Source organism: Colobus angolensis, unplaced genomic scaffold (genome assembly GCF_000951035.1).
Source record: "Colobus angolensis palliatus isolate OR3802 unplaced genomic scaffold, Cang.pa_1.0 Scaffold61, whole genome shotgun sequence".
Lineage (NCBI taxonomy): Eukaryota > Metazoa > Chordata > Mammalia > Primates > Cercopithecidae > Colobus > Colobus angolensis.
In genome coordinates, this window is record NW_012119710.1 from 5,537,780 (window position 1) to 5,551,321 (window position 13,542).

A 13,542-nucleotide genomic window follows, 5' to 3' on the forward strand; every position below is an offset into this window, starting at 1 on the left:
TGTCCATAACAAACTGAGGGAGGCATTACTCTTATCCCCATTTACCAAAGAGGAAACTTAGAGAAGGAGACGGTGTCAAAATAGAAATATCAAATAGACAGTAACCAGAATCTCACTGATTTCCCAAACCATGTGCTTAACTACCATGATACCCTGCCAGGCAATGATGACAGAAAGATCGGATCATCATAACAGCTATTATTTATTGAGATAGGGACTATGCCGGACACATTGTATATGTTAGTTCATTAACTAAAAATACAACCTTTTCATTAATAATTGTTTCATCTTTATGTATCAAAATTGATGGCCTTTGTTTTCTGAAACATTATGTTATCTAACTACTTCAGGGCTATAAAAGCAAAGAACTATTTAGCATCTTATGGGTAAACAATGAAGTTTATACCATGATTCCAAATGTCCTTGTAGGCTTCAGAACAATTTTGTATTACTTACGTTACCCTTTTCATACTGATAATCGACCAGAAAGAGTGATGGTTCAAATAAAGAAGATGGTTTGATATCAAGGAGGAATTTCTATTTGTTAAATATACAGTTATACTCCATAAAATACTTGCCTGATAGCTAACAATAGTTCCTACAAGGTACCATGTCTGGTATACCATAAACATAGAATCAATGAATAAAAGGATTCATGAAAATGAATAAATTCAATAAAATATAAAGCAAAAGTAGTAGTGGAGGCTAGGAAATCAAACTAAGAATTCTGGTTGGACCTCATAGGGAAACCACATTTTTTCACTCTTACTGAAACAATGAGAAAGAAATTGAAACTGCATTCTCAGCATATGAACATATAGTTTATCTTGATATTTTTCCTACCCCCAGTAAGATTTTATTATCTTATGTATATGGGCTCTTTATAGTTTTCTATTAATCAGTTTGCTTTTTGGTAACATTTTCATATTAAAAGCTGTTTTGTTTGTTTGTTTTTTGTTTTTGACATGGAGTCTCTCTCTGTTGCCCAGCTAGAGTACAGTGGCACAATCTTGGCTCACTACAACCTCTGCCTCCTGGGTTCTCCTGTCTCAGCCTCCCGAGTAGCTACGACTACAGGAACCTGCCACCATGCCTGGCTAGTAGAGATGGAGTTTCACCACATTGGCCAGGATGGTCTTGATCTGCTGACCTAGTGATCTGCCCACCTCAGCCTCCCAAAGTGCTGGGATTACAGGTGTAAGCCACCACACCCAGTCTAAAAGCTGTTTTTCAAATCATATAGCTACTCAGCCTCCCAGAGTGCTGGGATTACAGGTGTAAGCCACCACACCCAGTCTAAAAGCTGTTTTTCAAATCATATAGCTACTCAGCCTCCCAGAGTGCTGGGATTACAGGTGTAAGCCACCACACCCAGTCTAAAAGCTGTTTTTCAAATCATATAGCTACACACAAAGCAATTTCAGGATAACTGTATTCCACTTATTCCTTGCATTCCTTATTCCTTAATCAACAAAAACTTTTTATCCCCAGGAACGTATCAGGCACATTGATAGTTCCTGGGGCTTAGTGGTGAATAAAGAGAAACCAGGGTCCTCTTTTCACAAAAGTTAGGATACTCTGAGAGACTTCAAGAAGAGAACAGAATTATACAACATAATACTATCAATAGTAAGATCATGGAATTACAGAGTGCTGTGAAAGCGTGTTAGAAGAACACACAACAAAGACCTAGGAGATCTAAAAAGAATTCCTAGATGAAAAGACATCAAAAACAGAAGCTGACCAGGCACAGTGGCTCACGCCTGTAATCCCAGCACTTTAGGGGGCGAAGGAGGGTGGATTACTTGAGGTCAGGAGTTCGAGACCAGCCTGGCCAACATGGCGAAACCCTGTCTCTACTAAAAATACAAAAATTAGCTGGGCGTGGTGGTGCATGTCTGTAGTCCCAACTACTTGGGGGGCTGAGGCAGGAGAATCACTTGAACCCAGGAGGCAGACATCAGTGAGTCAAGATTGTGCCATTGCACTCCAGTATGGGGGAAAGGGTGAAATTTTTTTTCAAAAAAAAAAAAAAAAAGGAAGCCAAAGGGAGAAAAGGAATCAGCAGAATGAGTGGGCATAAGGTTGAGCTAAGAGTGCGTCTATGAGAGGGAATAAGTAACAAAGGCCAGAAGATGAGAAAGAGTAAGCAGGAAACCCAAACAATTCAATATGACTGTAATTATCAATGTATCTATTCATTCAACAATTATTTATTGAACCCCATTGTGTGCCGGTGTAGGACACTGAGGTTGTAAAAGGGAAAATACAAGACATGAAGCTGGAAAGTAGGATGTTTTGTAAGATCAAAAAGGGTCTCCTAATTGTGTTAAAACTAAATACTAAGTACCATGGAGAACATAGTGAAAGTACTTTTAAACTAGCAAGAAATGTATGTGGATTTGTTTTGGCAACGATAACTCTAGTTACAGTATGGGAAATGGATTGAAGGGTCAAGCCTCCCAAGAGAAAAGCAACTAGGAGGTAATTATAATGATTGAGGTGTGGGTAAATGGGGGTCTGAACTTTGGTGACTCCCAAGAGATACCGAGTGTTAGGGACACTGCTGCATCCAGCTCAAATGCACTTTGCCTGGTAAGTGAACTCCTGCCCCACCTGCTATGTCTGGGCTGCTAACAGCTCACAGTCCCACCCTTCCCTGAACAATTGCACCACAGAAAATGGGAGGTGCCACACCCAGAAGATTATGCCCACCGTCAGGGCCCAGCAGTGGCCAATGACTAACAGACATGAAAGTTGAAAAGGTTGTTGTATAATACAATGTATCCTCCAGAGCTTCAACGGCTCCAGACTCAAGGCAGACTTCAGTTGAGACCACATCTGAAGCCAGACTCCAGTTGAGATCATGTCCTTTCTTCCCTCTACCATAGCTAGCTTCCCTTAACCCCTTTTCCTTATAAGTCACTTTTGTGAAAATTCTCATCTCAGATCTGCATCTAAGAAACCCAAACTAACACAGAGCAATAGAGACAGTTTAAGATACATTAATGAATTTTAAGGAAAAGAACTTGATATAGGATGAAGATTAGAGAGAAAAGAGTCATGGATGAAACTCTGTTTCTACTTCAGAAGGAGGATACTGAGAAGATGGAACAGAGAAAAGATGAACCTGCTTTGCCAGCTGAAGAGGCCTCTCCAACTCTAGTAGAACCTTCCCTTCACCCTTAGTGGAAGAAACCTCTTCACCCCCACTGAAGGTTTAACCTCGCATTGCCTAAGGAAATTATATGTCCTTCCCTGAAGCAGTTTCCCAGCAAAACAATGTTGATTTCCCTCAAGACCCATCTTCATCATCCCTCTTTGCTTCTAGACCATAACTAGACTCAAGGTTAAACTCAGCTGTGTAAGGTTAAGCTGTGATGTGGCAGATGGCATCTGAACTCACTCCCAGAAGATGATAAACGTTAACTTCAGAACAAATCAAGAAAACTTGATTTGAATGCAGATAAAGCAATGTCCTTCCCTAAAAAGTCTTGAGTTTATCACACAGTTTCAGTCAGGTTAGCTGAAGGTGGATTAGTAAGGCAGTGGGGAAAGAGAAAACAGATGTAGGATTATTCTATTTATCTCTAAGTGCTCATGGAACATACACCACAGTAGAAAATACGCTGGGCCACAGTACAAGATTCAATACATTTCAAAGGACTAAACCATACAGAACGCATATCTGATAATAGCAGGCTTCAACTAAAAATTTATAACAAAAATATAACTAAACATCCCCCAATTATTTACAAATCAAGCAACACAATTCTAAATTATTCATATATTAAAGAAGTGCCAATGAAAATTTTTTAATGAATTTTAACTGAAAGGCAGTAAAAAAAAAAAATACTAGATGCAGCTAAAGAATTGCTCAGCTGCTGCTATAAAGACACATGCACACGTATGTTCATTGCAGCACTATTCACAATAACAAAGACTTGGAATCAACCCAAATGTCCATCAGTGACAGATTGGATTAAGAAAATGTGGCACATATATACCATGGAATACTATGCAGCCATAAAAAAGGATGAGTTTGTGTCCTTTGTAGGGACATGGATGCAGCTGGAAATCATCATTCTCAGCAAACTATCGCAAGAACAGAAAACCAAACACCGCATGTTCTCACTCATAGGTAGGAACTGAACAATGAGATCACTTGGACTTGGGAAGGGGAACATCACACACTGGGGCCTATTATGGGGAGCTGGGAGGGGGGAGGGATTGCATTAGGAGTTATACCTGGTGTAAACGACGAGTTGATGGGTGCTGATGAGTTGACAGGTGCAGCACACCAACATGGCACAAGTATATGTATGTAACAAACCTGCACGTTATGCACATGTACCCTAGAACTTAAAGTATAATAATAAAAAAATATATATAGCTTTAAATGCAAGTACTAGAAAACAAAAAAGATTAAAGGAAATGAACTAAGCTTTCATCTCCAGAAGCTAGAAATAGTAGAGCAAAATAAATGCATAAAATGTGGTATAATATGAATAGTAAATAGAAGACAGATATACTTGAAATAAAATTAATTTAAAAATAGAGAAAATACATAAAGTCAAGGGTGGGTTTTGTGTAAAAATTAATAAAACTAATGTCCTTAGCAAAATGGGTTTTAAAATATAAGAAAAAAACAAATTATGAGAATCGGCAATGAAAAGCCTATGCTGTAGATTCTATAGATCTTAACAAGATAATAAAAGGACATTACAAATGAATTTTGCTAATGTCCTTGCCAGTTAAAAAGAAATGAACCTCTGCTTTGAAAAACACAGCTTTCTATTTTTTGTCATCCAAAAATGTCTGTAAAAACAATATTTCGATTGAATAAAGGAAATACATGCATCCTCCATTTGCAAAGAGTCTTACAAGTTAATAAGAAATCATTCATCTACAAAATGGGCTAAGGACAAGAACAATTTCCAAAGGAAGAAGAATGAATGGTCAATAAACATATGAAAAAACTTTCAACTTCATTAGTAACCAGAAAAATGCAAATTTAAAATATTTTGTACTAAGCAACTTTTAATTTTTATTGACAAATAATAATTGTACATATTTATGGGGTAAATAGTGATGTTTTGATACATATAAATAGTGATTAATTCAGGGTAATTAGTATATCCATTATCTCAGACATTTATCATTTATTTGGAAAAACACAACTTTCTAAACACACACACACACACACATACATTCATACACACACACACACACAAGTAAAACCTGAATAACATACATGTACTAAATTCGCTCTCGAAAAATTTTCCCCTGACTTCTCCCAAAAATATCAAGATTACATGCCATGTAGCTTTATCAGTGAATTCTACATTTCACTCTTAAAAAATACTACCAATTTTATATCAACATTTTCAGGGATTAGAGAAAATGAAAAAGGGCATTACAAGAAAAAACATCAGATAAATATCTCTCAACACAGACACAAAAATTCTAAACCCAATATTTAGCAAATAAAATACAGCCATATATAAAAACAATAATGTATCATGAGCAAGTAAGTTTTGCCCCAGGAATGAAATGTTGATTTCACATTCAAAATCAATTCATGGCCACATGCAGTGGCTCACGCCTGTAATCCCAGCACTTTGGGAGGCTGAGGTGGACAGATCGTTTGATCTCAGGAGTTCAAGACCAGCTGGGGCAAAATACTGAGACCCCCATCTATACCAAAAAAAAAAAAAAAAAGCTTAATTAGCTTGGTGTGGTGGCATGCACCATAGTTCTAGCTACTTGGTAGGCTGAGGTGGGAGGATCACTTGAGCCCAGGAAGTTAAGGCTGCAGTGATTGGTGACTATGTCACTGCCATCCAGCCTGGGCAACTAAGTGAGATCCTGTCTCAAAAAAAAAAAAAAATCAATTCATATAATTCATTGCATGAACAAAATTAAGTGGGAAAAAAATGTGATCAATTCAATAAATAGTGGAAAAAACTTGATAAGATTTAAGATATGTTCATGATTTTTAAAAAGTCTAAGAAAACTAGGAATAGAGCTTCCACAATAGGATAAAGCCTATTAACAAACATCCTACAGACAACATTGTACTTAATGAGAAAATACTAAAAACTTTCTCTGGGAGTCCGGAACAATGCAAAACTATCCATTATAACTACATCTATTCCACATTGTGCTGGAGAATCTAACCAGGGCAATAAGGCAAAGGAAAAAAATAAGTAGCATTTATAAAAATGACTAGGAAAAATTTTAAACTGTCATTATTTGCATACAATAATTGTGTGTGTGTAGCAAATCAAAATTTATAAACTATTAAAACTAATACATTTATGAGATGCTACATGGTACTAAAAATTTACAATTAAAAAATATGCAACTACAAGATGACTGACTAGATTCGGCCGGGGTGCACCTCTTCCACAGAGCGGAACAGAAATATCAAGTAGATATTCACACTTTAAATAGATCGTCTGAGAAAGAGCACTGGAATTCAACAAAGAGGCAACAGGAGACACTGAGGGTAAAGGAAGGAAGGAGACATGCGGCTGCCTGTTTGGGGCTGGTAGGAGCCAAGAGCTGCCGCAGACCCAAAGAAGGGGGAAGTGAAGGAACCCCAGAGCTCCACATTCCTGCTGCAGACTTCTACAATAGTAGCTACAGGAGAGTCCCTCAACCCCCACAGGCCTCAGACTGGCATAGACAGCTGTCTGGAGATCATGCACAGGTGCTTCTCAAACTTATACGGAGTCTCACAGACTTCCAAGCACTGGGCAGCGGGAGCATAGTGCCATTCTGGGAGCCCATTACCCAAGGATCTCTGTCCTGCCCTGAGGCTGCCACTGCCACTGCCACTGCCACTGCTGGCTGTTGGGCCACGTAGTGAGAGGGGAGGCCAGGTGCTCTCACGTGCCTCAAGGAGAGGCTCCACTGCTTCTACTGTGGGACTGAGGTCATTTGGACCACATACCCCATGCCTGCCAGTCTCTCCCAAAGCTGCCTGCCTAGCCATTCCTATGGACAGAGGACCACCCTTCCAAGTGGCAGGCCCACAGTGCAGCCACTGTTGCCCTACCTGAGTGTTCCTCCAGTGACCAGGGACCAGCTTGCCCTCCCTATCACAGCCAGCACTTGAGTCCAGGGACCCCGAGGACAAGGTTGTTGGCCTGGTCCGATCCCTGCACAATTCAAGCATGTCATCCAGGAGCATGGAGATGAGATCTGTGATCTGCTCTGATGTGATCTGGAGCCCCCCCAGTCAAAAGTGAGAGCGTGGTGTGGGTTCATGCTGTGGCACAGGAGCTGGGTACCCCTCCCTTCACAGGACCAGACCAGGAAGGCTGTGGCCTGAGAGTCAAGGTTTCTGCCCCAGACAGGGAGTTTCATGGCCTGGGGAGGCTTTGACATCTGAATCCAGATAGCTTAGGATGGGCCTAGTGGTTCTAGCCAGCTGCTGGTGGCCTGATGCTGTAGAGAAACCCATGGGGTTGGAGGTTTGGGGGCAGAGCAGATCCCACTGCCACTTCCAGCTGCTGATTCATGGCCACCCCTTGCCCCAGCATGAAGGTACTTTGATGCAGCAGAAGTGCCTCTGCCCCTCCCTGGAGGGTTGCCCCAGTAGACTGAGACCTGACCCCAAATCCCCAGCAGAATCAGCACTTGCACCAGCCTTGGAGAGCCTGGTCCAGGACTTCCCAGACCCAGCCATGCCTGGCTTTGCTCCTTCCAACCACTGCAGCAGCAGAGCATGGGACAGGGAGCCCCGGGAGTTCCAAGGCCCTATCGCTTACATAGGACACCCAGACTTTCTGTAATGAACAAAATTCAAGGAAAAATCCCACTGCTACCTCTCTCCTGGAAATGCCACCTACTGGCTTGGAAGTCAACCTGCACAGCTTATTAAACTGCCCACACAACTACACAGTGCTCAGCTGGCTCGTATCACAAGTGCCACCTACAGACCTGGAGGTAAAACTAAACAACCCAATTCAATCCCTGCTGACAGAAGTGCACAGTGCTGGGGAATAAAATAAGAGACTTCCCCCTGCTGATTTCTGCAGGAGGCAGTGATCCCTCTCACATGCCCAACTGACTGTCACTACAACCTACAAAAAACAGTATTTGAGAAAACCATTACACTAAGGCTATCTATCATCAAAAAATTCATAGATTTGGCCCCCGGGAAGTACCCAGAAGCTAAAGGACCCTACACAATATATCCTACAGTCACACCCTCAAGAAAGGAATAAAGTTCCATCCAAACAAAAGTAAATTCAAAAAGGAACCACCACTGAATTCTGGGACCATAGGTAAAAAGAGTGTTACGACATACCCAAAAGATCATACTACCTCTCTAGCAATGGACACTGCTCCCCACATCCCAGCTGCTCCAGCTTCAGCCACAGCTCAAAGGGATCCTAGCACAGCTCCAGTTGCCACTCTAGAGGGCACAAGCCATAAGCTTTGGGAGTTTCCATGTGGATTAAGTCTACAGGTACACAGAGTACAAGAGTGAAGGTGAGTTGGCAGCCTCCATCTACATTTCAGAAAACGTATGAGAAAGCCTAGATGCCCAGGCAGAAGCCTGCTGCAATGGTGGAGCCCTTATAGAGAACCTCTAACAAGGCTCCACACAGAGTCCCTACCAGGGCACTGCCTACTGGAGGTATAAGAAGGGAGCTGCTGCCTTCCAGAACCCAGACTGGTTGAGCTTGCAACATCAGCATGGAAAATCCACAAGGCAGAGCAGCCCAAGGCTTTGGGAGTCCACTCCTCACAACAGTCTGCCCTGGATGTGGGACATAGAGTCAAAGGACATTATTTGGGAGCTTTAAAGCTTAATGACTGCCTTGCTGGGCTTTGAAATTGCATGGGGCCTATACCCCCTTTCTTTTGGCTGATTTCCCCCTTTTATAAAGGAAATGTTTACCCAATGCCTATACTACTATTGTTTCTTGGAAGTACATAACCCATTTTGATTTTACAGGCTTGTAGATGGAAGAAACTAATCTCCAGATGAGACTTTGGACTTGAACTTCGTACTTTTGAGTTAATACTGGAATGAGTTAAGACTTTGGGGGACTATTGGGAAGGAATGAATGTATTTTGCAGTGAGATTGAGGGGGACAGGGGTGGAATGATATAGTTTTGATATTTGTCCCCACCCAAATCTTACATTGAACTATCACCCCCAATGTTGGAGGTGGGGCCTAATGAAAGTTTGGGTCATGGAGGTGGATCCCTCATGACTTGGTGATGTCCTCATGACAGTGAGTGAGTTCTCATGAGACTGGGTTATTTTAAAGTCTGTGGCATCTTCCCCCCACTTTGCTCCTGCCCTGGCTGTATGACATGCCTGCTCCCACTTCACCTTCCACCATGAGTAAAAGCTTCCTGAGGCCTCCCCAGAAGTCAAGCAGATGCCAATGCTATGCTTGTACAGCCTGAAGGACTGTGGTCAATTAAACCTCTTTTCTTTATAAATTACCCTGTCCCCGGTATTCCTTTATAGCAATGTAAGAATGGTCTAACACATTCACCATCATAAAAACACGCAAAAGTATAAAATTTGAGTCTTATAAAGCAGTTACACAACTGAAACTACAAAGCCACTAGGTAACAATTACCATTATGACAGAAACAAAAACATATCAATGTCCACTGTTAATGTAAACGATTAAATTCTCCACTTAAAGGATATAGACTGGTAAAGGGATTTAAAAAAAAAAAAAAATCCAGGCCGAGCCCAGTGGCTCATGCCTGTAATCCCAGCACTTCGGGAGGCTGAAGCCGGTGGATCACCTGAGGTCAGGAGTTCGAGACCAGCCTGGCCAACATGGTGAAACGCTGTTTCTACTAAAAATACAAAAATTAACTGGGTGTGATGGCACACATCTGTAATCCCAGCTACTCAGGGGACTGAGGTAGGAGAATCGCTTGAACCCAGGAGGTGGAGATTGCAGTGAGTGGAGATTGCACCACAGCACTCCAGCCTGGGAGACAGAGCAAGACTCTAACTCAAAAAAAAAAAAAAAAAAAAAAAAAAAAATTCAACCAGATGCTGCTTATTACAAACCCATATAATTGTTGAAGACCATTTTCAGGCTCAAGGTAAATGTCTGGGAAAATATATTCCATGCAAATAAAAACCCAAAGCAAGCAGGAGCAGCCATATTTATATCAAACATAACAAACTTTTAAATCAACAAAAAATGACAAGGTTATTATATAATGACAAGGTATAAATTCAACAAGGAGTTATAACAATCACAAATATATAAGCATCCAACATGAGAGTACCCAGATACATAAAACAAATACTACTAGACTTAAGAAAAGGTGTACAGTGGAATAGGAATAGATCCATTCTGAAGCTCCCAGTGAGATCAACACAGAAGGCAGGTGATTTCTGCATTTCCAACTGAGGTACTTGGTTCATCTCACTGGGACTAGTTGAACAGGGGGTGCAGCCCACAGAGGGCGAGCCAAAGCAAGGCAGGGCATTGCCTCACCCGGGAAGTGCAAGGGATCAGGGAATTTCCCTGACTGTCCCGGGAGGAATGGTACACTCCTGCCCAGATACTGTACTTTTCCCATGGTCTTGGCAACTGGCAGACCAGGAGATTCCCTCCAGTGCCTGGCTCAGCGGGTCCCATGCTCACGAAGCCCAGCAAGCTTGAGAACAATTCGCTTGAAATTCTAGCTGCTAGCACAGCAGTATGAGATTGACCTGAGATGCTTGAGCTTGGTGGGATAAGGGGCATTCGCCATTGCTGAGGCTTGAGTAGGCGCTTTTATGCTCTCAGTGGAAACAAAGCCACCGGGAAGTTCGAACTGGGTGGAACCCACCACAGCTCAGCAAGGCTGACTGCATCTCTAGATTCCACCTCTGTGGACAGGGCATCACGGAACAAAAGGCAGTGGCCCCAGTCAGGGACTTACAGATAAAACCCCCATCTCCCTAGGACAGAGCACCTGGGGGGAAGGGCAGCAGGGATGCAGCTTCAGCAGACTTAAACATCCCTGCCTGACAGCACTGAAGAGAGCAGTGGTTCTCCCAGCACAGCATTCAAGTTCTGATAATGGACAGACTGCCTCCTCAAGTGGGTCCCTGACCCCCATGCAGCCTGACTGGAAGACACCTCCCAGTAGGGGCCAACAGACACCTCATATAGGAGAACTCTGGCTGGCATCTGGCAGGTGCCCCTCTGGGACAAAGCTTCCAGAGGAAGGATCAGACAGCAATAGTTGCTGTTCTACACCCTCCACTGGTGATACCCAGGCAAACAGGGTCCACAGTGGACCTCCAGCAAACCCCAACAGACTTGCAGCTGAGGGGCCTGGCTGTTAGAAGGAAAACTGACAAACAGAAAGGAATACCATCAACATCAACAAAAAGGACATCCACACCAAAACCCCATCCGTAGGTCACCAACATCAAAGACCAAAGGTAGAGAAAACAACAAAGAAGGGGAGAAACCAGTGCAGAAAGGCTGAAAATTCCAAAAACCAGAATGCCTCTTCTCCTCCAAAGGAACACAACTCCTAGTCAGCAAGGAAACAAAACTGGATGAATGAGTTTGGCAAATTGACAGAAGTAGGCTTCAGAACGTAGGTAATAACAAACTTCTCCAAGCTAAAGGAGCATGGTCTAACCCAATGCAAGGAAGCTAAGAACCTTGAAAAAAGGTTAGAGAAATTGCTAACTAGAATAACCACTGTAGAGAAGAGTTTAAATGACCTGATGGAGCTGAAAAATACAGCACGAGAACTTCATGAAGCATACACAAGTTTCAATACCCAAATCAATAAAGCAGAAAAAAGGGTATCAGTGATTGAAGATCAACTAAATAAAGTGAGAAGACAAGATTAGAGAAAAAAAGAGTGAAAAGAAATGAACAAAGCCTCCAAGAAACATGGGACGATGTGAAAATACCAAATCTATGTTTGATTGGTATACCTGAAAGTGATGGAGAGAATGGAAACAAGTTGGAAAACACTCTTCAGGAGGGACAATGTGGAGTGGGAGCCCCCACACAGAGTCCTCACTGAAGCACTGCCTACTGGAACTGTGAGAAAAGGGCCACCATCCTCCAGACCCCAGAATGATAGATCTACCCAAGCTTGCCCCATGCGCCTGGAAAAGCTGCAGGCACTTGACATTAGCCCACGAAAGCAGCCACAGGGACTGCACCCTGCAGAGCTACAGGGGTGGAGCTGCCCAAGGCCTTGAGAGCCCAAATTCTTTTGCGTCAGTGTGCCTGGATGTGAGACATGTAGTCAAAGGAGATTATTCTGGAGCTTTAGGGTTTAATGACTACGCTGCTGGGTTTTGGACTTGCATGGAGCTTACAGTACCTTTGTTTTGGCCAATTTCTCACTTTTGGAATGGGGACATTTGCTTGCCCAATGCTTATACCCCCATTGTATCTTGGAAGTAACTAACTTGTTTTTGGTTTCATAGGCACACAGGCGGAAGGGACTTGCCTTCTCTCAGATTAGACTTTGGACTTGGACTTTTAAGTTAATGCTAGAATTAGTTAGGATCTGGGGGGACTGTTGGAAGGCATGATTGTGTTTTGAAATGTGATAAGGATACTAAATTTGGGAGGGGCTGGGGCAGAATTACATGGTTTGGTTCTATGTCCCCACACAAATCTCATGTTGAATTGTAATTTTCAATGTTGTGGGAGGGAACTGGGGGGGTTATTGGATTATGGGGGCAGATTTCCCCCTTGCTGTTTTCGTGATAGTTAAGTTCTCATGAGATTGGGTTGTTTAAACATATGTAACACTTTCCCCTTTACTCTGTGTCTCCTGTTCCACCATAGTAAGATGTGCTTGCTTCCCCTTCACTTTCCATGATTATAAGCTTCCTGAGGCTCCCCAGCCATGCTTCCTGTACAGCCAGCAGAACTATGAGTCAATGAAATCTCTTTTCTTCACAAATTTCCTGGTCTCAGATAGTTCCTTATAGCAGTATGAGAACTAATACATCTATATTCCACAAATTTTCCTTTAATCTCAGAACATTACACCTCCTGCTTGTCAGGAAAATAGGAACCAAAACAGAATCTCTCAACCTTAAGCTTCTTTATCAATGGTATGACAATTCTCACCAGACAACTCTTGTCACTCTTGTCCCTCCACAGAAGCATCAATTTGAACTATCTACATTCAAAAATACCTTCACAAGAGCTAAGGAAACCAGCTGAGATGTTATAGTACCTGGGTGTAGCACAGAAATAAGAAAAGATGCATTGAAGAGCATAGAAAGGATGATTTTACATTACCTGTGTCACCACCTGTGTTCCCCACAATCCCAGGCAGCATGGCATGGAGAGAAATAGCCTCTGCATGAAGGAAGGAGAGGGAAATGAACACTGGACTTTGCCTCAGACTCTAATATCAGAATAGCCCCAGTAAAATTCAGCACTAGCCAGTACCCCATGGGCCCAGGTTCCAGGACTCCCTTGCTGACTTGGTCTCTGCACCCACAACATTGCCAGGCCAAATCCAATGGCTCCAGGTTTCAGGCCTACCCCAGTGTGAGGC